Here is a 26,949-nt window from a genome sequence, read left to right as displayed (position 1 = left end):
AGACGTTTCTGAGAGGAATTCAGAGAGACGGCACAGCAGTCAACACGACTGGGCAGAGGATTGCAAAAGGACAATCGCACTGTGTGAAGCAAGGAAGGAGATCCATTCAGAAGGCAGCGGACCGGCTTTTGAGACGAATTTTGGGATATAGTACTGCAGACATGGTGAATATCTGTGAGGTACCGTTGTCAAGAAGTCATAAATTCCAACCAAATTTGACCAGAATTGAAGAGTTTGGATTGCATGCAGTTATTTGAGAGCAAATCTAACTCTGGCTTGTAAAGAACAATTGATTACAAAGCTGGACATGCATGTCCTTATTCCGTTGAAGGAGAAGAATGGCAGGATTCAGAAGCTATACATAACAAGGGAAATTGCAAGGTTTGCGAAAAGAAAAATGGAAGCATATTGCAAGTCTAGACAGTTGCAAAATAAAGAAGACCTAGACGACAACAGAGTAATTAAGTTGGGACTTAAACGTACAATTAGAAAGGAAAGTTTTTTGCCAAGAAATGTCTTCAGCAAACAGGTCAAGGAGAATCCCAAGGCTTTTTATGTATATGTTAGGGGAAAGAGGGTCCCAAGGGAAAGAGTAGGCCCAATCAGAAAAGAAGGAGGAAATTTATACGTTGAGCCAAAGGCAGTGGGCAAGATCCTGATTAAGTATTTTGCGTTGGTTTCCACAAAATTGAAAGGCATGGCGAATTTTGAGTTCAAGGATGAGTGCGTGAATGCTCCAAAGAACGTCCACAGAGTGAAGAGACCGCTTTTGGGTTCCAAAATTACATTCAGTGTTACAAGTCTCAAGAACCAGATAGTATCTAACTCAGCTGAATCAGAGAGTCAAGACAGGAAGGAGCTGTGGCTTTGACAGATATCTTCACACCTACATTGACCCTAGGTGAAATTTCAGAGGACTGTTTACGAAATGATGCAGAGATAAATCAGAAAATTATAGTCTTGTGAGCTTGACGTCTGAGGTGGAGAAACTCTTGGAGAAGATACTTCAGGACCAGGTTTCTGTGCATTCGGAGGAAAATAGACGACTCAGTAACATGTAGAATTGTTCTGTGCAGGAAAATTCATGTGTCACCAACCTGAGTGAAGTTTTGTGAAGGGGTACCGATGATAATTGATGAGTAATGAGCTGTGAATGTAGTTTAAATTGACTTTAGTAATGCAATTGAAAAAGTTCCATAAAACAGATTGTTGCAAAAAAAGAAAATCACACGGGTTTCGATGCTGGCCTGAATAGATGTATAGAAAACTGATTTGGACAGAGAAGACAGAGTGTAGTAGTAGAAGGATGCTTTTCAGAATGGAGACTTGTTTTTCGTGGTGTGCTTAAAAGAGTCGGTCCTGGGTCCTTTATTGATTGTGGAACATATAAATGGCCTGTAGGAAACTGCAGATCAGCAAGTGTTCTGATGACACGAAGAGTGGTGGATTGGCTGAGAGTGGCAAGGATTGTGATAATGTAAATCAGGATACAGATAGTTTTGTGACGGGGAAACAGAAAGAGCAAGTGGAGTTTGATCCAGATAAAAGAAGGCAATGCATTTTGCTGGACCAAATATAGCTGTGAATTATATTGTAAATGGCAGAACCCATAGGAACACAAACATTCAGACAGATCTCAGCATGCATATCAAAAATTACCTGAATGTGTAACACTGGTAGACAAGCTGGTTAAGAAGGTATATGGCGTGCCTACCTTCATTGGCTGGGGCAAGCAGTACAACAGTAAAAAAGGCAGCAGTTACATAAAAACATTGTTAGGCCTTTTTTCTCGTATTGTGTATACTTTGGCCACCACACTAACTGAAGATTACGGAAACTTCGCAGACAGTCCAAGAAAGTTTCACAAGGATGGTACCTGGTCTCCAGAGCTCTGATGATGAAATAAGGTTAAAAAAAAAACATGGAATTGTTTTCACGGGAAAACGGATGTTGAAAGGAGACCTGATAGTTCCCTGCACAATTACGGCATTGTGTCATAATGTCAGAGGGTGATAGATAGGATGGATACACAGATTTTTTTTTGCCAGGTTTGAAATGTCAATTATAACATTGCAAAGGTTCAAGGTCAGTCCGTAAGCTTTAAGGGAGATATGAAGCGTATGTTCTTCCTACAAATAGTGGTACCAGCCTGGAATGACCCAGCAGAGGAGGTGGTGGAAGCGGGCTCATTGAAGGCATTTAAGAGACAACCAGCTGTGCACATGAATAGGGTCAGATTAGTGGTGGTATAGATCAAAAAAATGGCATGCTTGTTTCTTAGATTAAAATGGACATGATGGTTGGTATAAGTTTAGAGGGTCAAAGAGTCTGTTTCTGTGCTGCACTTTTCCATTCGTTCATTTCTTCCCTCTTAGAAAAATGCAAGTTCAGTCAATATACTGAGAATGCAACCTTGTGCAAAATACTGATTTCATGTCATCATGTTTGAATTACTTTCCATTGTATGTTGTTAACAGATAGAGCAATTAAGGAGGCTGGACGGATTCCGCAGTCCAAATAATGATGAAATGTTACAATGGTACACTATTAACTTCAAACCCTCCAGCCTGTGTCAGTGCTTTGGTAGGTTTGTAAAATTCATCACATTGCTGTGTTTATTCCATTGATACTCTAATGTTAATGCTTTAAGTCGCCATTGAATGCAGATTTGAAAATAGAATAACAATGTCTCTTCTCACAAATCTTCCAGTCAATTCCTTTCAACTCACAAATATTGACTGAGTGAAAAGAAATGTGCCCTATGACAAATCCAAACACTTTGAATGTCTCAGAGGGTGGTATGGGCGTGGAATGCATTGCCGGAGAGGGTAGTGGAGTTGGCATCATGAGGGGCATTAAAGCTGTTGTTAGACAAGCATACGGATGATAGTTTAATGTAGATGTGGAGATTATATAGACCTTAGCTTGCAGGTACAAATTCTGCACAACTTCGTGGGCTGAAGTGATTGTCATGTGCTCTATTGTTGTGTGGTCTGTGATCTATGTTTTTTTTCTAAATTGTTGTTGTCAGAATATTCCCTCGGTCTCTGGACTAATCGTACAACAACAATTCTAGGTTACTGCCTTCTCACTTCAAAATCAATTAAGAATGGAAAATTAAAGCTTTCCAGTGATGCCCACATTCTATAAATGAATTATAAAGCGGCATTCAGAACTTTATATCAAAAGTCACCCTCGCTACTTTCTGCTCCATCATGAAGTTTTTAAAAAAAACTGCATTATTTGGAATAAAGGTGCATGCTGGTTTTAGCATAGATGCTAACGTTCATTCAATGAAACATTTCGTCTCTTAGTCTATGAAGGTCATGTGCTCTCAATTTTCAGTGAATTACTTTGTAATGTTTCTGTTTATCAATTTCATTTTCTGAAAAGTGCGTCATGTTTGCGTATCTACTATTACTGCAAAATTATGCTTTGAACCATTGTCATTTCTGATAGTCTGCTCATTAACCACTCACACAAAACCCAAATGGAGTCAATATAATGCATGTGTGTGTGTGTGTGTGTGTGTGTGTGTGTGTGTGTGTGTGTGTGTGTGTGTGTGTGTGTGTGTGTGTGTGAGAGAGAGAGAGAGAGAGTGAGTGTATCAAACGGTATGTGGTTAAAATGTGCTTTTTTAAAGAAAAATATTTACTGACTGTAATTGATGCTGGCTAATTGCGTCCCTGGAGGTTATACTGATATTTTCTTTGTAAATTTCGCCCTCCAATATATAACCAATAGTCGTTGGAAATTTTGCCTCTAAAGCTACGTTGAATCAATGGTGTTGAAAGAGAGGCAATATTGATTTCAATGTCACAGCAATGCTGCAGAGATTGAAGACAGATTGGGATGTTACAACCATGATTCAGCCATTAAAATCAATAGATTGGGCTGTAACAGAAGTTAATGAGAATCAGAATAAATTGATTGGCATGTTGCAACAATGAACAGAACTTTCATCACGGCACTTTAGCATCTTTCAACAAGCTATGATGATTTGGTTTTAAAATTTCGGATCAAATATGTGCTTCGGGTTATTCAAGCAATTTACTACGCCATCCTCGCTATTGTTGGTCTCGCTGGTGAGTTTCTGTGTCTGCCTCGATAAATTCTCAGCCATTCCTACCTATGTTATTGTACTTGTCATTTCACTTTGAAAATTATTAACATTTGTCTTTAGTTCTACGCAATAAAAAATAATAATAATAAAAATCCTATCTTCTTTCCAAACATTGTACTTTAAAGAAGCAAGTTGATGACTTTTGAATGAGCTTTGGTACGGAAATGATGTGTCAACTTCTCTTGCAGATCAATCCACTGTCACCAACAATTTTAAAAATCTTTTTAAGCTCAGTTCCAGCACATCGGCTGCATAAACAAAACTTAGTCACAGTCAGGATATATGTTCATAGAGTTGAAATGTCTAATACGAAGGGCATGCATTTGAACCGGGAGGGTGTAGTTCAAAGGAGATATGGAACAAGTTTTCGTTTTTTATTCACACGGAGAGTAACAGGAGTCCGGAATGCCCTTCCAGTGGAGTAATTACATTTAAGGGGCTTTTACGTGAGTGCATAAACACATAAGTAATTGAGGGATATGGATGTTTGGCAGGCAGTATGGGTTAGTTTATTTTGGTGCCATGTGCAACGCAACAGTTTGGTCAAAAGGGTCTGTTCCTGTGTTATATAGTTTTGTGTTCTCTGCTCTATGATTGTTGCATCCTGACAAGCTTTTTGTACCCGCCTTGTGCACCCTTCCATTTAGGAGTCTTCACAAATCAAAACTTCCACACATCAAAACGTTTCATTTCCACACCACCTTACACATATAACATGTTTGTTTGAACGATCAAACTTTGATTCATAAAGTTACTTTGGATCTTGTCTGAAAATAACTTCATGAAACTGTTCACATTGATGTGACTTGTGTGATTCACTTAAGTCACGGGTCTCAAAACAGTAACTCTGTTTCTCTCTCTGCTGAAGTCGCCTCACTGGTTTTGAATCTCCAGAGAAGTATGTTTTTTTTTATTTCAGATCCCCAGCATTCACAGTTCTTTGTTTTACTGTTATTAAATGTATAAAGACTGAATGTGGCGAATATGGAGGACAAGCACACTGGCTCCTAGCTGATTAGCTGGCTAGCCAATCAGGTTACCACATGTTTTTTTTTCAGCCAGAATCAGTGTGGGAGGCGATGCACATTCAGAAAGGAGATATTCACCAGGTTATTTTGTCACATTCAACGCTACATGGCGCTTCACCATTGGTTGAGAACTGAAATGTAATTGTCTGTTGAAGTTAAAATTTCTTTTTTAACGTACATACGCCACAATCTTTATCTCCCGGGTAAGAGTTGTCCATTGATTTCTACTATATTATTCTTTGAGAAATGCAATGGTGGTGGACGCCATTGATACCAAATGGGAGAAAAAAATCACTGAGCTGTTCCTCAACAGGGAAAAGTAGAATGAGATGCCCTTTAATTTTGTAACTCCTTACCACAGAATGCCATAGATGCGATGTGGGGTAACAAGAGTTTAGGTATCTGTCAAAGGCTGAAGTATAAATATTACCAACCAGAATGGTTGTCTATGAAAAGGACAGAAAATTTTGACAAGAGGAGTATGGGATCAGCTATTTTTCTGCTGAATGATGGAGCAGCATCCAAGTTCCAACGAACTAGTCCTGTTCTTATATTCTATTGTTGTATGGTGTTGAAGGATATTTGAGAGTGTTGCAGGAATCCTGCTTAAATCGGAATAGCAGTGTTCATCAATAAAGTAGCATTAAGTGGGAAGACAATAATCCCAATTGTTCATATTAAGTGAGAGCACCGTCTGACAGTTGAGAAACATTAGATTAAGATATCATACTCGAAACAGGCTAAATTATTATCAAACATCCCAAAAGTAATTACTGATTGCAGGAGAATTTTTTGTGAGGATGAATGACAAAAGAAAATTGTGGCTGATCTCACTTACTTCCCGGACGTGCCAGAATTTGATGAATTTCTGAACATTTCTCGTTTGTACTTGTAGCTGTAGAGGATGGCAGATTATATGCAAGTTTCCTTTCCCCATAAAGTGCTTTCGATTTTGTATCCAAACTTTAAAACTTGCATCAGAAGATTAGCTTTTCCGATATTGGATTCAGAACCGTCTTTGACTGATGGAACTCTCTTTCTCTCTCCACAGGCGCTGTCTGACCTATTGTGTTTCACCAGAAATGTATATTTCTTTTTGTTTCAGAGCTCCACATTCCCTTATTTGTTGTTGTTTTTTTTTTCTGGCAGGTGGATGCTATAGTTTAAAGTGCTGGTTAGTTAACAATGGAGCAGACGGTGTACTAATGCAAATATAGATGACAAGAATACTGTCTCTCAACTGTTCCAGCTTTCCAATTAGATGGACAGCACAGTGGCGCAGTGGTTCGCACTGCTGTCTCACAGCGCTGTGAACCAGGTTCAATTCCAAGCTCAGGGCACTGCCTGTGTAGAGTGTGTGAAATCTCCCTATGTTTGCAAGGATTTCTTCTGTGTGCTCTGGTTTACTCCCACACTCCAAAGATGTGCAGTGTAGGGTGAATCCATCATGCTAAACTGCCCAGAGTGTTCAGGAATGTGTAGAGTAGGTGATGCCTCTGGGATGTGTCAGGGGACGTGTCTGGGTGGGTTGCTCTGAGATTCGGTGTGGACCTGTTGGGCTGAAGGTTCTGTTTCCACACTGTAGGGATTCTAGGAATACTGCCGTACCTTTATGTAATGCAGGAGGATAATGGCAAGTGAATGCCAGTCAGGCAGGACATTTTCATTTGGACTATTTCATTACAGCAAACACAAGAGGAAACCTCACCGCTGTTTCATGACAGCAATGTAATTGTCTTTAATGGTAAGCTTTATTTTACTTTACATGCATCAGCTTTTCATTTATTGTATTTCATTTCATGTATTGTCCTTTAATGCATCGGATGGTGTTGGAGGCCAGCTATAGCAAATGGAGAAAACATCCTGAGCTGTTACAAAACACGGGGAAGAATGAAGGCGGGTCCCATGATGCTGGAACTCCTTGCTATAGGCAGCCATGGATGTAGTGCGGAGTGGAGCGAGATCATGTGTATCATTAAGGGCTGAAACAGATGTGGAGGGGAATCAAGGATTACTGGAAAGAACAGGAAATTGGAGAAGTGTCGGCAATCAGCTTATCAACTGTCTAGCTGGTGGCGTGGGCTTGAGGGCCTCAACAAACTAGTTCTGTTCTTATTTACTATCGGCTGACGATCTCACTTGAGTTTTGTCAGCATTTCAGGAATCCCAATTACGTGGCAGTGGTAACATTTCCAGTTCGAATACTATTTAGTCGGAATGCAATGGTCTGAATGGATGGTATTACTTGAGTGCAAATTCTCCCTGAGGAGAAGAAATTACATTTAAGAAGAACTGTTATAGTGGGCTAAATCAAGAGCAACACACCACAGTGCAGCATGGTGGCTCAGCAGTTAGCACTACAGTCTCACAGAGCCAAGGACCCATGTTCAATTCCAGCCTCGGGCATCTGTCTGTACAGAGATTACGCATTCTCCCCTTGTGTGCGTGGGTTCCATCCCACAGTCCATTAATGTCTATATGGATGATAACTTAGTAGTGTAGGGGGGTGGGCCCTGATTAGTTCACAGGTCGGCGCAACATCGAGGGCCAAAGGGGCTGTTCTCCATTGTTTTGTTCTATGTTTGATGTGCAGGTTATGTGGATTGGCCTTGCTGAATTGCCCATTGTATTCAGGGGCGTATGGTTTGTCGGGGGAAGGGTGTGGGTGGGATGCTCCAAGGGGCGTTGTGGGCTTCTTGTACTGAAGTCCCTGTTTTCACACTGTAGTGAATCTAAACAGTAATCATTTGCAGCAACGGAACATTTTTGTGTCTTTGAATAATTTTGGAAATCTGTAGCTAATCGCAGTTAATTCTAATTCATACTGGAAATTGGCAGATATACTTATATTTTTTGTTTGCTGATGTGCCAGTGAAAGATGGAAGGCAATAGGTGAGTAGCATTTACCTATACCTTTGACATGCAACCATTAAAACTCTGAACAACACATTATCTTTTCAGATAACAGATTAGGACTTTCATTGTTCTTCAAATCCGTAACTCCTGCTACACTTTCCAATCAATTCCATTGAAAATTATTGTTTGTCATTTTTCTTTCAGCACAGATTACATTATTTTCACAATGTAGGTGTATTCCTCTATACTCCTGCCACCAGTCCTGTAATACTGAGTTGTATCCTTTATTCCTCCATCCTCAAACACCAACCGATGCACTCTTTACACATTTTCAGTCTCAGATAGCAAGTTCTGATGTTGAGGTGTCAGTATTGGAATGGGGCGGACAAAGTCAGAAATCACAGTACACCAGGTTATACTACATAATGTTTATTTGAAATCACAAGCTTTTAGTGAGCTGCTCCTTCGTAGAGCGATTTCCACAGACTGAAACATCCTGGTATACAATCTGATTTGAGAGGGAGAGCTGGTGATGGTTTAGCCTGAGTATCGTCATTGTTAGATTGAGAAAGAAGTCGAGAAGAAGAGTCCTTCACAGTATCCTCAGACAATGAACCCATGCCATTGCCATTAAGTTGGCATGACAGACTAGTCGTTCAGGTAACTGAAGTAAGTAAATAGCATTTCAAGTGCAATTTTCTAATAATTACTCAAATTAAATTAAACATAATTGTTAAGTTGATTCCTTCACGTTGGGTCTATGCTTCCAGATTAAGTTACAAATCCAAAGTAGCGGCAAACATCACCATGTTGCACAGTGAAACAAGCACCCACTACCAGTGAGAAACTGTTAATTTGTTTTTGATTTGGTGACAAGAGAAAGGTACTTGGTGTATTTGAAGACAACAGTATCACTGCGGCAGTTGAGACAACTTTCTGAAAGGTCACCTTCTAGTCCTACCGTTGACATTGAAGCCTTGATTTTGATTTCTTGATGCCATTCCCCTTATTTAAACCAGCATCATTTATGGGATGATTTCGTTGCTGGCTAGGGCAGCATTTACCATTAATCCCTAATTGCCCAAACGGCATTTTGAGAGCCAGGTCAGTTAAGGATGATTGCTTTCTTTCCTAAAGGACATTCCCAAAGCAGTTCGGTTTCTTCTGACAATCAATTCACAGTCATTGTTTGACTCTTGATTCTGCATTTGTATTGAGTTAACATTCCTCTCTCTGTTGCGGCAGAATTCGAACCCGCATTGACAAGACATTCCCTGCGTCTTTGGATTAATAGTTTCGTGACTGTAAGACAATTCCTCAACTTTGCCTTGTGTCATGTTCCACACAATCTTTCTGAGTAAAACATTTAATCTCCCCATTTGAAAATGCTGAAACAGAGTTGAATATTTAATAACGTGTTTACTCAAACTTTAAAGTTCCTGAACCAACTTTTCATTTACTCTGACATCAACAAATTTTACATTTAAGGAATGCATTTTTTCAGATTCCACGTTTGTGCCTGATATTTGTTAAGCAGCCCTTGCTGAAAAACAATGCTATTGCAGACAAAAGATTTCCACACACAGCAACTCAGTTCCTCTTGTTAGTCAAGCACACATTCATGAGAAAAATAAGTGCATCGATAATTTAGTTATGGCCTTTAACATTTCAGGTTCACTATCGAATTTGCCGTGAGGTGTTATTTTCTCAGCGATTCAATCATCACTTCTCCAATCTATTCAGTTATTTTAGATTCCACAATGCCAATACATTTCCAATAGGTCTGTTTATCCATTTATAAGGCACAGACGTTTTCCAGTGCTGCTGTCGTCGGCATTTTACACTATCCCGGCCCAAAAGGCTGATTTTATTTTTCCCCTCAAGAGTTAACACAGCTCACTGACGATTACGTAGCATACTACTATTAATTGCATTGCTCACTGATTCGCTTGATGAAGTGTCTGGCGGGGCTGTTCTGTCACAACGTAGATGTGAAAGACAAAAGGGGAATATCACTCTGTTCCACTGCACTTATATTAAATCTGTACCAAGTTTCTTTTTTATGGCTTCAGATCATTCACGCTTCAAAACTGAAAGGAAAGATGTTATCTCCCGAACGCAGGCACATCTCATCTCCAGGTGCCTCACATGACAAATTCTCCGAGCACATACTGGCTAAAATCTTCATTTATATATTGTTAAAGTTAATGTGTAAAACTAGACATTGCCTGGATACCTGAAAAAGCACCTCACCGTAAAGGATTAGGCAGAATGACATCCCAATAAAATGTTAAGTTTCAATTCGTACGTAGTGCCTGTTTGTGTAAAGAAACTTTACAAAATAGTCTATTGCTTGATAAAACAGGTGGTCTGATTAACATTGTTAGTTGTCTGTGAATCCGTTGAAACATTTGCATCAGCCGTCATCAACTAATTTAGGACATTGCAATGTTAGGACTTTTGTGGTGCAATGGTAATGTGCCGATGGCTGGACTGTAAGTTGAAAGAACAAGTCCCACTGCTTCAGAGTTGTGCAACGAGATTGCTGAGTAAGATAGCTTTTGTTATAGTATATTTGTTATTATAATTATTATTACCTAATTTAGCAGGATTCCTGTTATGGAGTGGTGAGTGTTACTACCTATGCGTCTGGTAATTGGAGTCCCATATTCTCATCATATCCATTCCCAAGATCTATCATAAATATCACTGAAAATTTGGAAGTTATATGAATGGGATATCCTGAATGCTCCTTTCAGAAAAGTGAGTTACTCTTGTTAGTGGTTTGGGGTCCTTCTTCTGCAACAGCACAGCTGTGTTTAAGGCCACAGTTGTTCTGCAACGACACTGACCATGTTGATTAGAATGTACACCTGTACAAAGGACTCCTGTGGTTGTGCCTCGAGGTCTAATTCAAGGTTAAGACTCAGCTGTTGTGGACACGTTTTCATCAATGGCAATCATCATTTTTTTTCTTTCAGTCTCACGGTCATTTGGGCAAATGGTTGATTAAACTCTGCTGGAGTGAAAGATATTTCAAATGAGATGAAAGAACAGGTAGGAATCCAAAGCAGAGGAGAAAAATGTGCATCAGTAAGAAAAATACAACTGACAAATTAAGTTGTCGGTTCTCTTTATTTTTATTCCTGTGTTTATTAATTTTATCTGAGTGTACTATTTGCATTAATTGTAAGGTTTTATTGTACAGTGTCATGTTGAATGACTAAGTCATAAGTAACAGTTTTGCTACAAACTCGTGAAAGCGAAAAATGCTGCATAGAGAAGGTCCTGGCTGTCTCAGTTCTCCTTGGTAAGTGTTCGTACAGGACACATCGTCACTTGTAGCAACTAAGGTACAGATGTTGTTTATTGAAAGATAGCTTCTTTCCAGGTGTGCCTGTTATAAATGTAGGTTGAAAACTAACTTTGAGAGCCGTGGTTACTCTGCAGCTTAACATTTTTTTTTCCAGTTTTGAAGCGTGGAGGGATTTGATGGTCGTGAGAATAGTGAAACAGAACAAATAGGAAGCACATAAACCCACCGACTGCATCCCACTTCCCAAGCAGTCTCAGGTTCTGGATGCAAACATTTACCATTAATCAAGGTAGTACAACCAGAAGGGGGTCGCTTGTTTAAAGTTGTATAATTGATGATTATGAGAATTTGCTTCACTGGTTATTTCGTTCCGATTTTCATATTATTCAAATCCGTGCTGATTATAAAACATGAGAGATACTTAGATTTGTTCTGACACACAACGTGGACAAAAGTTCTAAATGCTGGAAACGCTGAAAACCTGAAACAAAAACATTTACTGTCTGTACATCATGCAATTTGCTATGGTAACAGAAGTCCCTTTATTAGTCTTTGATGCATATTATCCCCGGCAGAACTGGAAGTATCATTGATCAAACTGCTTCTAAAAGCATGGAGCTAAATTACAGAGAAGAAAATCACCCTGAAATATTTGCTAAAATATTTTGTGCAACGCTCTGTGCCATGCAAAACACTTGAATTCTAACGTATCACAGTCTGTCATATCTGTTGTTTCAGGAAGGCAAATTTCAATCCATCACTTGATGAATGCATATATATCATGAAAACGTCCTGGGGAGTAATTCTGAACAAGTAGTTTTTGGAGTGCAGGATCACAGTTCCTTGAAATAGGATTCACCAGTAGACAGGATAGTGAACAAGATATTAGGTTGGCTTGTGTCTATTGGTCAATGCGTGGAGAATAGAATTTGGAATGCAATGTTTCTGCTATACAGGATATTCGTTCAGCCAATTTTAGAATGCTGCTTTCAGTTCTGGTCTCCCTGCTACAGGAAAGTATTTCTGAAACTTGAAAGAGTTCAGAAAGGATGCAAAAGGATGTTTCTAGCGTTGGAGGATATAAGCTACATGGGGACGTGGACAATGCTGTTACAATCTTCCCTGCAGTGTCGAAGACTGAGGAGTGACTTCATAGGAGTTTAGGAAATCATTGGAGGCATGCGTAGAGTGACTAGCCCATACCATTTTACCAGGCTACGTGAGTCCAAAACTGCAGGGCATATTTTTAAGGTTATAGAGGAAAAAGTTCAAATTGACTAAAGGAGAAGCTATGTCTCACACAGTTTGTTGTATGTCGAGAAGGAAGTGCTAGAAGAAGTGGTGGTGGCTGGTGCAAATACAACAATTTGAAACGCGTCTGAATTGCTATGAATAGGGAGGGATAGGGGCAAAAGGCTGGAAATGTTACAAGATTTATATGGGTTATCCAAATAGCATTGGCAAGTTTAAATCAAAGGGTCTGTTTCCATGCTGTGCAACTGCAACTCTATGACACCATGAAATACACCTGAGTCAAAATGGGAATTTTAATCACAGGCTGCTGTATAATTTTCCTCTTATTCTCTTCTCTACAGTCAACGTTATAACGATTGTCATCCTGTCTGAGGGAAAGTGTGGTCTCTCCAGATGGATTACTCATTACCTGGTGGCCATGTCAGTGGCAGATATACTCGTTGTTATCCTGGACCTGATGTTGAGACATATTCCAACTGTTTTTAGGGAACAGTTTATTTTTGTTATGGCTATCCCTTTGTGCAATATCCATGCAGTCCTGCTATACATAGCTATTGATTGTTCTGTATGGTTCACTGTCGCTTTCACCTTTGATCGTTTTGTGGTGCTTTGTTGCAGAAGCTGAAAAGTAGCTACTGCACTGAGGGAACAGCATCTGTAGTTCTCATATCAATGGCTGTTTTGAGTGGTTTGAAGAATATTTCCTGGTATTTTATGTTTACAGATTTGTATCGGCTTCATAAAGAACCCTGGTTTTCTTATGTCTCGCCAGGTGTTCAGTTATCTTTAGTCTGGGGCTCCATCGAGTTTGCTTATTACATCCTTACCCCAGTGATACCATTTCTCCTTATTCTACTGCTGAATGCACTGACAGCAAAACACATTTTAATGAAATCCAATGTCCGCAAGAGACTTCGTACTCAGAGCAATGTAAGGAACATCAGAGACGCAGAGATGGAGAATAGAAGAAGATCCATAATTTTACTCTTCTTGATATCTGCTAATTTTATTCTATTATGGTCAACTTTGTTGATTTCGACATTATGGCAGCGGATGAAGTTATTGGGGTATGCTGTATGGTTAAATCGATATTGGCGAGATATTGGATTCTTGCTGCAGCTCCTGAGCTGTTGCACAAATACTTGTATTTATGTTGTGATTCAGAAATTGTTCAGAAAGCATTTGAAGAACATTCTACTGCATTTATTTACTTTAAAATTCCAAGCCAAATAATGATGTACCTGTTCAAAAATTGAGTTTATGGAGAATTTTTGATTTTTGATCACATTTAGCATACAGTCGATGTGATTTTTCTTATTAGTTAAAAAGTCAGAAAATTTGCACAAACATAGCTGTTTTGCCTGATCCTCATTGGAGTTACAGAAATAAAGTAATGCCCTGTCACCTTGGGTTAGGAAAGAGATAATGGCTCTCACAAATGGCTCTCAACGGGAGGAGCAGCTTATGCTGTGAAAAATAAGTCAGGAAACACAGCTGGTCCCTCCATCTTATTGTCGCCTCTGGACATTATTGTTCTCTAAGGTATTTGAGGTGTGCCCTTTTGCTCATCACAGAGGTAAGAGAATTATAACCTAGTGACTAACATGAGTAAAAGTAGAAGGAGAGCTCCTGTCATTAAGAATGATCGACTATTGGGGGTGTAGGATATGTTCCTTCTGTACTCGGAGAAATCTGAGATGGTCTGATCAAACTTTCTTTAACCATTGCAGTTGGTTCTGTGCTTAATTATTGATTGGAAGACCAGGTTCACATCATTAATGGCATATTAGAAATTTTGGCTGTCCACTTCCTGGTTGAGAATTCGCGGAATGCGTTATTCCTCATGATATTTCCGTTGATTTATGGTTCAGTCGCCATGGTGCATGGGTATGTGAATGACGACAATTATCGAGCCAATGGACATGGCAGTTGTCTGTCAGTCGATGCCATTTCCAAATACACTCAAGCAATAGGGCTCAAAATGGAAAACATCATCAGATACCTCGCCAGCTGACAATCACCATGAGACACAGGACAACTGCAACTGAAGTAAAATAGAAGAAGCACACAACCTTCTGCATCTCAGACATTGGAATATAAGCAAAATCTGACGTCCACAGTATGGAAAGATGTATAATCCTTGACAATGTTTAACAATCCCAGATGCTAGTTAATGTTGTTTACTAGGAGAGACAGTTAAAAAAATTCAGAAACATCCTATCTGTTTCAAATTCTGGTAAGATTCAGAGATTAAAATCTGAAGTAATTGAAACTGCTAGATATTGGAGCATGTCACACATAAATATCAGATTAAGGAAAGCTTAGAATTTCAGATTTACAGAAGAATATGTTTAGCATAGGGTTTGGAGTATAATTCAGTAAGAAATGAAGTTTTGACATGTTGAAATGTCAAAAAAATCTGTTTCTTATTCATGGTTTTTTCAAGTGAAAAATGCCTTCGACACAACAAACGACAGATTAAGCTTGACGAGGTTACATTTTTAAAAAATCTTCAATACCAAGACTGGAGGAGATCGTCATTGATGTTTTTCAATGCCTCCTTCAATACTTATTTTTCACTCTGCAACTGGCAAATGAGCTGAATGCAGTTACAAATGTTGATTCCACCGAAAGCTCACAAAGAGATAAATCAGCAGGAGTTGTCTTTCCTGTTGTCTTGTTGTCTGATTCTCTTGTCTCAGATTCCTGCCAGTTACCTTTATTTTCACACTAGGCACAGGGCATAAAATGTAATCCCCACTGGCCACTGGCAGCAACGATCCTGATGAAACAAATTCTGGGGAGATCGAGTTCAGTGTCATGCTCCTTGCTCACTACTCCATTTAGAATGAGAGGGCACTTATTTACAAAAGCTGCCGTATAGTTCTCATGGATAACATTTCTGCAGCCGAACCAGCCAGCCAAATCAGGAGTATAGGCATTCAAGCAAATGGAGAAGCTGACACAGTAAGACTGTTTGTTTTCTGTACTTGCTGTTTGAGGCACTGTACGAGAGGGAGAGTTTTGTTGCAAGATATTGGAGTTCACTCAGCCCTGAATTGTTAATATTCCCAGGAATGAAACTCAGACTCGAGAAGAAAAATCAATCGTAGGGACCCAGAATGAAGCAGATGAGGTTATTGTTTATCTTTTTTTTGCTTTGTTACCACATGTTTTATTCTTACTTAGTAAATAAGCATATTTAAAGAAAATGCTGTGGTCATGTCTTTAAGCAAAAACTTTTATTGAATGCGAAAAGAACCACTTGTCAATGCTTTGTGATCGAATGCACTATTTTAGTCGTGCTTTCTTTCTTACTACGTATTTGAAACTGGCACCATGGCACAATTGACTGTCACTCGCTATCCATCAACATTTTCAGATTGATATCAGCTTTCCCAATGACATTCTACTTACTCCTTTTCAATTTCACTCATTTTTTTATCTCTGTGACTTACACGTGATGGATGTTTCTCTGAGCAGACACTAAGGCCAATGTGTTGATAGGTGATTGTGGGAGTGGATACTCTCAACATTGAATTTTGAGAGAGAGGACACCGGGCTCGGTGGAAGCAGGCGCAAGGCCTTGGATTTAGTCAAAAGTGTTCAAGTAGAAACATTACTAGGTTTCCAGGAAGGGGGGCTACAGCTCCTTGGAAAGTAAAGAGAGTTTCTGAAAAACGAGGTAGTATGAATAGATAAGAGGACAGCATAATAGCCAAGAATTCAGGAGTGTGGTTGGGAAATGTAGTCGGAAATGCATTGAGGAGATAAGAGACTTTGACAAATATTACAATTCAGTTGCCAGATAGGCTGAGTTTAAAACAACACAAGATCAAAATTACATTTTTTTTTTGCATTCGAGGAAAAAAAGGTTTGGATTCAAAGTTATTATGCAACCTTCATTACTGATGTAAATAATCCCTGACTATCCTAAACCGTTCAATGAAACTGATTGAATGAAATGCAGAAAACTCCTTGGGTGACTTGGAAATGCAGCCATGGCCTCAGGTACTGAGGAGGAAGGTGAGGACTGGGCAAATATTGAGCCTTCTCCGATTACTTAGAAAACTTCTGTAGTGGTGTGAGCAGGTGATGGGAGTGAAAGAGTTGTGGGCAACAGTGCCTGAGAAGAGGTAGTGGGAACTGTTCATTCCTAGGGCCTTAACACCTCATCTTCACCACAGATTTCCAAGCCCTGTGTATTTGCATTCCCCTAGCAGATGGCTGAAAAGGCCTCTGCTTCTTACTGTCCTGCAGGCCCATCCAGTCCCTCTTCACTGATGCCCCTATCTGCCTAATCAAACTCGTCAGTGCACTTAACAACTTCCTCTTCAATTCCACCCACTTCCTACCGATGAAAGGGGCAACCATGGGAACCACACAGGCCCAAGCTGTTGCTGCCTCTTTGTAGGATACGTGGAACTGTCCTTCTTCCATAACTGCACTCGCATGATCCCCACCTCTTCCTCTGTTAGAGCGATGACTGTATCGCTGTCGCCTCGTGCTCCCCAGTGGATCTCGAACGGTTCATCAACTTTACTGAGGCCTTTCACCCCAGCTTCAAATTAAGCTGGACCGTCTGTGGTACCTCCCTTTCCTACCTGGATTTTTTTTTGTCTCCATATCTGGTGACCACCTGGAAACCGGTATCTATTTGAAGTCCACTGATTCGAACAACTATTGAGACTTCACGTCCACTCACCCAATTTCCATTTAGCATCCGATTCCCAATTCCACCAACTCCGCTGCATGTGCTCCCATGGTGAAGTGTTCCAGTCCCAGACTACTCAGATGTTCTAGTTTTTCAAGTAATGCAATTTCCACCACCATACCCCACACCACCACCCCCTGCCGTTATCGAAAACGTCCTCGACTGTATCTCTTGCATTTCTCACACATCAGCCCTCACAATCCCTGCTCACAATAACAAAGAAGACAGAATTCCCGTTGCCCTCATGTGTCAACACATTAACGTCCAGATTCAATGCATCATTCCCTGCCCCTTCTGCCAGCTGAAATCTGACGTCTGTTTGAAGGATATATTTCCCTCCCCACCCTTATCTGCCTTCCAGAGGGATGTCTCTTTCCATGAGTCCTTTGTCTGTTCCACACTTCCCACTAGCCCCACCTAACATGGCTCTTTTCCCTGCACCCATAGGAGGTGCTATACTTGCCGCCGTTCCTTCTCCATCCCCTAAATCCCAGGCCCCAAAAAGCTTTTCACATTAAACATATGTTCAGCTGAGCACCTACTAGTGTGGCCCATTGTCTCCATTGTCCCGTCTGGCCTCCTCTACATCAGAGACATCAAGTGGAGTTTCGCAGACTGCTTTGTGGAGCACCTACGTTCAGTTCAGGACAGACAGAAACAACTCCTAGTCGCAAACCACTTCAATTTCCCCTCCAACTCCCTGAGCAGCATGTCCATTCTGGGTATCCTCCAGGATCACACGAAACGGAAATTGGAGGAACAGTACCTCATATTCCACCTTGGAATTCGACAACCAAATAGTCTCAATGTTAACTTTACTGGCATTAAAATCTCCCCAATCACAACCTCTTTCCAAGACCAGATCCCCTCATCCGTGCCTCCTTGAACTGACCATATTCTCTCCTCTGTAAAAGCTCCTCCTACTTCACTGACCAGCCCCATGCCCACTTCCTACCCACACTTACCTTTACTAGCTTCATCACTGCTTCCTTGACCTGTCCATATTCTGTTCCTCCTCTCCACCCTTCCCTCCTCGCTGAACAACCCCACACTGATTTATGACCTACACTTAACTTTACCAGTTCTATCCCAGCCTCCTTGACCTGCCTGTCATCTCTCCCAAATATCTGCTCCATGATCCACTTTCTATCACTGCTCCCCGTCTCTTTTATTACAGAGCCTCCTTTCCTTCCACCATTGCTGAAGAAACACCCAGACCCAAAACATCAGCTTTCGTCGTCCGTTGATGTTGCCTGGCCTGCTGTTTATTTTCATGCTCCACACCTTGTTTTCCCAGAAGAAGTCTTCACGATGTAAAAAAGAAACAATCAGGGAGGATTGATGGGAAAACAGCATCCCACTGTAGGTTGTGCCAATTTTGGCCACAGCTCAATTGGAGATGAGACCTTGAATTTATCAGCCATGACCTTGAAATATCATGGGGCAAGCTCGGGCTTTTGAAAGAGTCAAACTGATATGGTTCCTTGTGCTCTTAGATTCATTCTGACTAGAACTTCCACACTGCACATCCATTCACAAATCCTTCATCATATTCATGACAATGCCACCTCCATAATTTGATATCCACAAAATGCTGCATGCACCAGCACCCAAACTTCTCTATTTGTGCCACACACGTCGACATCCATCACAGTGTGTATGGCTGGTAACTGTCAGATTTCATGGCCGACTGACCTATACTTCCCTGTAGGATTGTGCGACTGTCCTGCAGGAGGATGTGACAAGCTAGTTATTGTTACGTGAAGAAACATTTCCATCTGTTCGGTTAGAAACAGAACGATCTCATTCGCAACCCTGGGCATACATCCTGCAAGAAGGAGGAACATTGTGCAGCTGGATTCCACAACTGTTTTCATATTGCACTGTTACATTCAGGTGTGATGGGTTGGCGCAGGACAGACACACACAAAGTATCTTGATGTACGTCTGAAATTATCAGCATGAAGCAATACGACAAAACCATAGTGCTTGAAATTCCTTGTGCTGGCTGCAGGCAGTACAAACCATATTTATTACATGGTGCTTGTGAAAAGTGACAGGTTGCAGTCTTTCCAGCAGAATAAGTCCCTCGTCTCACTGACGACTGCTTCCAGGAATCTGAGACTCTGTCCATGCAGGTTGGGGTTGGCATGCACTGGCCTTCCCGAACATTTCAACTTTCAACCATCCTGGCACAATGTTAGATCAATCACACAGATCATCTGCAGTCGCTCTATATTTGTGATACATCATTAGTTTTGCAGGATGATTTGATTTGAGTTCAGATGTTTTCAGATGTTCTCAGGCTTAGCAAGATATGAATATTAAGAATACTCATTTTAGGACAATTTTGCAAGTGGGACATCCAAACTTTCTTGGCTTAGTCAGCTTTAAAACACCAGTGGTGCCACACTGATTTGGCACTGACTCATTAATAATGCAGTGCAGCAAATCCTTTACTCGTAAACAAACACTCTGTGAACTGTCTGACCAGTTACATTCTCTTCGAACTATACTTGGCTTTTTCCCTTTATTACTGGGCCTCAGATAATCCAGTATCCCGTCCACCATGGTTCTGAAATTACATATCGTTCTCTTATTACTCACCAGTTAGCAATGCAGTTCTTCTTCACTGCAGCACTTACACATTGACAGTGTTCTCTGAGAGTGAAGTGTCTATTCGACGCTAACTCATCAAATGCACATTGACCCATCAATACTGATACTCCAACAGCATGGATTTCTCTTTGCACTTCGATTTACCTCAGCACGGGCTGTCGAAAGGATATCAGGCTATACTATTAGGATTGAGCCAATGGACTGTCCAGAATCACAGCCTTGCTCTTCTGGCTCATACCCAAATGAGAAACTAATGATCACTGGAATGAAATATTCGGGCTCATCCAAAATTCTTCTAAATTGGAGTTACCTTACCCCTCTCTCCAGATATCTTGCCAGGGAGCAGGTATGTATTGTCGAGCAGAAGGAGCAAGACCTGTGAAGCCATTTTCGAGTTTTAGAATGCTCCCTGCCTGATTTCTTCCTCAACCCTCTCCAGGGTGTTTTGAAAAGTTCCACACATGGAACGTGATTAACTGACTATTAACAACAGGAGCCGTTGAATGAAAGAGAAGAGAGATAGAACAAGGAATTGTAAAGTACTCAATCGGTCATGGACCTCCTGCAGGACAGAATAACCATTATCAAGTGAGTACTTGGCATTTTTTATATGACCTCACCCAGATTTGTGAATAACTTTTCTCGCAGAATTTGAAGATTTGACTGTCTCATCAGCTGTATCAGTAGGTTATTCGACATCATGTGATATGACCCAAGGATATATGAACTTTAGGGCTTAAGTAATGATGAGAGATTATAGAAAAACATATCGATGCCAATGGTTGTTATGAAAATTAATTACTCAAATTGGGCCTGTTTTTTTTCCCCAGAGTATAGAAGGCTAAATTATGATCTGATTGAACTCTGCAAGACAATAATAGGAACAGATCGGGTAGGTAAATCAAAATGAAACGCACGAACTTGAGATTCTAACAGACACAGTCTGACAACTATGGACAGATCATTCACGAGATAATTTAGTGAGCATTTCCACACACAAAGGATAGTAGATGTTTGAAACTATTTTCCAGAACATGTAGTGCATGCTCAATCTGTTGCTAATGTTAAATTGAAAATGTCAGGCGTATTGAAGTTGTTTCTTTCTTCGTTTTAACTGTAGTTGATCATATTCATTGAGATATGAACCCAAAGTTGGAAAATAGATTTAGGCTAAAGATCAAGTATTGAACAGTGTGACAGTTTCAAGAGGCTAAATTGTCTATTCCCGCTCCTATACTCCTCTGAACAGAAGAGATACTCAGCCTTTGTTTTAATGTAAATGCTATGACTCAGATTTAGTTTTTTTTCAGGATTTAAGAGATGGGAGTTTAAATAAGTCGTTGAGGTTTTATGTTGAGAGCTGTTGAATGTTTTAACATTCTGTGAATTACCTTATGTCTGTTTACATTTTCACTGGCTCAAATATGTTTACAGAGTTTTCTGAGCCGTTTGTTGTCTACAGCTTTGCATGATGCCTTGAGATAATTGTCAAACAACAACTGTCTAATAGCAATGATGTGAAGAAACATGAAAGAACTATGACGTACATCTGAATTGCTTCTGTCACGTCATGTGGAAAGGTTGTTTTGACATCAATTGTTTAAATGTTCCTGGTGAATTGCACAGAGTTTTGATCACAATTATTTTTGTCTAGAAAAGAAGTAGTTAAAATGAAAAATGTCCAAGGAAAATTTAAGGATATTTTTCCATGACTATTAGCCACGAGTTACAGGGAGAGTTTGGTCAGGATAAGATTTTATTCCTTGGAACCGAGGAGAATGAGGTTTGATTTCATGAATGTGTATAAAATCCAACAGCACATAGATAGAATGAATGCATGTAATCTTTGCACCAGGAATGGGGAATTGAAATCTCGAGGGTATAGGTTCAAGGTGAACGGGAAAAAGTTTTAACAAATAACTGAGGGGCAAGTTATTTATGCACAGACTGGTGCGCACATGAAATGGGCTGCCAGAGGAAGTGTTTGAAGCAGGTAAAATAGCAACATTGAAGAAACATTTGGATACGGACATGGAGGGAAGGATTTAAAGTGATATGGAGCAAATACTGGCGATTTGATCGAGCTCAGTGGGTATTATGGTCAGCATGGACCAATTTCTCCCAAAAGGCCTGGATCCATGTGGTATTACACAATGAATCGTAGATACCACAAAGTGCAACATGAGGAAATATAGGTATAAGGCAGATAGAAAGTACACTCTGATTCTTTTTACCTTTTTTCTGGGATGGAGTTTCTAACGTCTAACTAGGACTAGGATCATCATAAAAGCTGCTGGACAGAGTGTTGCATGTAATGGAAGATGGTGCAAATGTGAGAATGAAAACGTTTAAATGTGTTCTGTTATTCAATTTCGTAATTATAGATAGCAGACCTAATGACATGCCCATGCTTTCCGCCCTTTCACTGGAACACATTTGGTGAGGTGTAATCTACAGTTTTCACATTGACAGTTAAGAAATGATCCAACGACTTCATGTAGTGATAATTCTGGAGCAAAATTTCACACTTTGTCAGAGTTTTCTGATTATCAAAGAGTTATCCGAACTTCACTCTTCAAATTTTTGCCATTAACTTCTTGACTTATTAAATGTCTCCACCGTAGCAGCATTGCTTCAGTTACCCAGAATATTCCAGATCATTAGCATTTATGGTACTTACATCCAGACATGCCAATGCTTTTTTTTTCTGTCATTTTCCTTTATTTAATAACTGCCTCATTCTTGAACCTTCCAGGATGCCTCAACAATCGCATTGTCCGATCAGGGTGGAATATTGATTCCCGCCCCCCCCCCCACCCCAGTCAACAGAACGCGTTTGCAGTTGCCTCAGTGCACTCTCAATAAAGTGGGAGGTGATAGTATCGATGGTGGAATACAATATTTTCTGTCTCCGAGGATCCAAATATTCGCTTCTCATTGTCGTGCGCTCAGTGCAGTTTCAAACTGTTTCCTCACTGACTCCGTTATATTCAAATCCATAAAGCTGGCAGTCACCTGAATCTGAGGTTGTGAACACACATACTGTCATTCTTCTTTATCCGTGGCAGTTCGTGCCAAGGAACTCCCGAGAATTATGAAATTTGGAAGTGTGGAGCTCGTTATAATAGATTAAATTTCACTGAAGTGCAAATACTGCCTTCGGATGATGAATCTGTTGTTGCTTTTTTGGTGTAGACATAAACATTTGGGATAGATGATTAGATGGATACGTCGGGTTTGTTGCAATTGCTGATAGGATTTGAGATTTTAAGTAAGTATAGCCAAACATCACGAGCATTTTTTCTCTATTCTGCTCACATCAGGGCAACAGAAAGAGAATAGAAATTCGAACGAAACATTTCCATGAATGGGGATTCAAAGGACCAATGGAAACCCATTTTTCTCTGCACTGAAATTCACTCAATGAACACTAACACTTGTTTAATGGACACTTGCTTGCACTTATTGAACACTTCTTCACATTTAATGGCATCTCGCTCAATATTTTATGGAATATACTGACACTCAATGGGAACTAACTGAAACCCAATCACAGCTAAAATGATTTCATCCAATCGCCGAAATCTCAGTCAGACATACAATGTAAATTCACTTACACTCAATAGAAATTCATTAACGGTCAAACTTAACATGTGCTAAATAATATCTTACTCAAACAATATGAATTCATTCTCAAATCAATGAATTGAAAACCACAATAAATGAAACGCACTCGCCCACAGCGCTAAGACATGAGCTTGATAGAAAAGCTTTCGTATTCAATGAAAGTGCACATCCATTGAAAACCCACTCACAAATCAAAGAGAACAATCTGTACTTGAGAGAAAGTGACTCACATTCAGCGATAACTCACTCATTCTTGATGGAAACTCATTCATGGTCGATGTAACCACACCAACACATTCTCAAAAGTACCTCTCAATTAATAGATTATCTCAGTTGCACTAAATTGACACAGGAATATTCACTTGTACGCACTTACAGTCCATGGAAACTCAGTTGCAATGAATGGATTCACGTTTTCACAGCTTGCGAATAGAATTCCTTTCCAATCAACTGAAGTTCTGATACTCTCAATGGAACCCCAACTGCTCTGAAATGGAATCCGTTCACTCAATGGAAGGTTTCTTCCAGTCAACAACTTAGAATGGAAGAGGTAGAGGGATCTTGTCGGTCGTGGGTGTTAGACGTCGGAGGATGATGTTGATCTTCACAGAGGAGGACAGAATGACAGAGAGAGAGAGAGAGAGAGAGAGAGAGAGAGAGACATACATGCACACAGTGGCGAGAGATTGTGAGTCAGATAGGTAGTAAGACTTTTAAAAAGTAAACAGATGAGAAAAGGAAGCAGAAATAAATAAAACCAGACAGAATATGTGGAATACTGTGCTAGAACATGATTGAATAGAAAGAGAGCGACACACGTGGACTAAGAAAACTACATAAGTAGAGAGATGAACGCAAATACAGATTTCAGTTTACATGTAATCAGAAGAAAAATACGTTAAAGCGAACTGCAAGCTGAGAGAAAATACATATGTTCAAGATAACAGCTGAATGAGATAGACACAAACAGGGAAAGATCTCAATAAAAACGGAAAGAGCTGTGGATGCTAAAATGCATGAATAATGACATGTTGCTGGAAATGGCCAGCAAGTCTGGCAGCCTCTCTAAAGCAAGACAAAAACAGAATTAATGTTCTAGGACCAGTGACTCTCAGAACAGGCCCTTTTGAGGAAGGGTAACCAGACCTGAAACATTATCTCTTTATTTTCTTTTTTTTTTCCCCTCACAGATTCTCCCAGACCAAGTGAGTATTTTTTTCTAGGAATGTTTTCCTTTGCTTCTCAAAATCTTGATGTTGAAATTATTTGTGGTCTCTGACCATGTAACTGCGCAGGATCTGGGTTTGGTTGACACTATGTTCACAGGCAATCCATCTTTCCGAGTTTGGATGTTCAGTAATCTATCGGTTCTGTGGATTGTACAGTATGTGATGTGTGAGCATCTCTATGTTTGCCTCTCAATACATCATTCCTACATATTGTTGTTCTCCTCATGATTCAGATTTATGCTTATCCTGACTTGCTTGGGCACATTAATCAACAGCATCACTGGATTCAAGGGAAAGTTCATGAAACGACCTATTTTCAGCTTATGAATCACACAGTGCCAATTCCTTTGATAAGAAATACATTGTGTATGTTCCATTTTTAAATTCCCTGGTGCTGATGTGAATGTCCAACATTGAGGTTCTTTTTTAGTTTATTTTTCTGTTCATTTGTGGGATGGAGGCAATGTCGACTGGCCAGGGTTTCTTGCCTAACCCTAGTTACCATTGACATTTGGTGGTGCACTGTGTTCTAGAAATGCTGCAGTACTCCTGCTGTGGGTCGAATCACTATGTTATTAGGGATGGAATTCCAGGATTCTGACCCATCAACAGTGAAGGAACTTTGATATATTTCCATGTCAAGATGGTGAGTGACTTGGAGGGGAAATTGAAGGTGTTGGTGTTCCCATACATATGATGCCCTTGTCCTGGAATTCGTGGTTTGTTTGGAAGGTGCTGTCTGAGGATCTTTGGTGAATTTCTGCTGGGCATCTCATAAAACATGCTCCCTGCTGCTAATGAGTGTCGGTGGTGGAGGGAGTGGATGTTCATGGATGTAATGTCAATGATGCGCGTTATTTTTGCCTGGGTGTTGTCAAACGTCTTGAATCTTGTTGTGGTTGCACTCCACCAGGCATCTGGGTGCTTTCCATCAGCGTCCTGGCTTGTGCCTTGTCAATTGCATACAAGCATATAGGGTTCAGGAAGTTCGCAATTCGATGCAGTATTCTGAGTTTCTGGCCGGCTCTTGCAGCCAATGTGTTAATGTGGTGAGTCCTGCTAAGTTTGTAGTCAATGATAACCACCAGCATATTGATAGTAGGGTATGCATAGATGTTATCACAAGTAAATGTTAAGGGATGGTCGTGAGATTGCATCTTATTGGTGATTTTCATAGCTTGGCATTTGTGTGAAACAAATGTCACTTGCCACTTGCAGGCCAAAGCCCATGATATTGTACAAAAATGCCGCATGTTTACATGGACTGCTTCATTATCTGAGGAGTCACGAATTGTGCTGAACATTGTGCAATCGTCAGCGAGCATCTCCATTTCCGGACTTATCATGGACAGAACGTCATAACTGAAGCATCTGAAGATGGTTGGGCCAAGGGCAATACCTTGACGAAACACAACACACACTTCATGCAGCTGAGACAGTTGGCTGCCAGCAACCACAACCATCTTCCTATGTGTCAATTACAACTCCAACAAGGATTTTGACCCTGATACGCATTGATTCCAGTTTTGCTCATGCTCGTGGATACCACACTCGTTCTACTGTAGCCCTGATAGCAATGGCTGTCACTCTCACCTCACCTCTGGAATTTAGCTCTTTTGTTCAAATTTGAACCAACAGTGTATTGAGAGCATGAGCTGAGTGGCCCTGCCAGATCCCAATTTGGTCATCGCTGAGCAGGTTATTTCCAAGAAGTTACTGCTTGATAGCACTTTTGATGACACCTTCCATCAATTCATTGATGATCAAATGTAGACTGATGGGGCGGCAAATGGCTGGGTTGGATTTGTCCTGCTTGAAGTGTAAAGGACACATTTGGACATTTTTCATCTTGCCAGGAAGATACCAGCATTGTAACTGTACTGGAGTATCTTGGCTTGGCGAGCGGCAAGTTCTGGATCACATGTCTTCAGTACAATTGCTGGAATGATGTCAGGACCCAGAGGCTGGGTAGTATTCAATGCCTTCAACAATGTCTTAATATCACGTGGAGAGATTCGAATAGGCTGAAGACTGGTATCTGTAATGCTGGGGTCTACTGGAGGAGGCCAAGATGGATCATTCACTACGCACTTCTTTCCGAAAATTGCTGCCAACGCTTGAGACTTATTTTTTGCAATAAATCAATAAAATGAAAATCATTGTAATCAATTCAGTCCTCAATT

The sequence above is a fragment of the Stegostoma tigrinum genome, chromosome 41 (assembly GCF_030684315.1).
Source record: "Stegostoma tigrinum isolate sSteTig4 chromosome 41, sSteTig4.hap1, whole genome shotgun sequence".
Classification (NCBI taxonomy): Eukaryota; Metazoa; Chordata; class Chondrichthyes; order Orectolobiformes; family Stegostomatidae; genus Stegostoma; species Stegostoma tigrinum.
Note: the sequence above shows the minus strand (reverse complement) of the source record.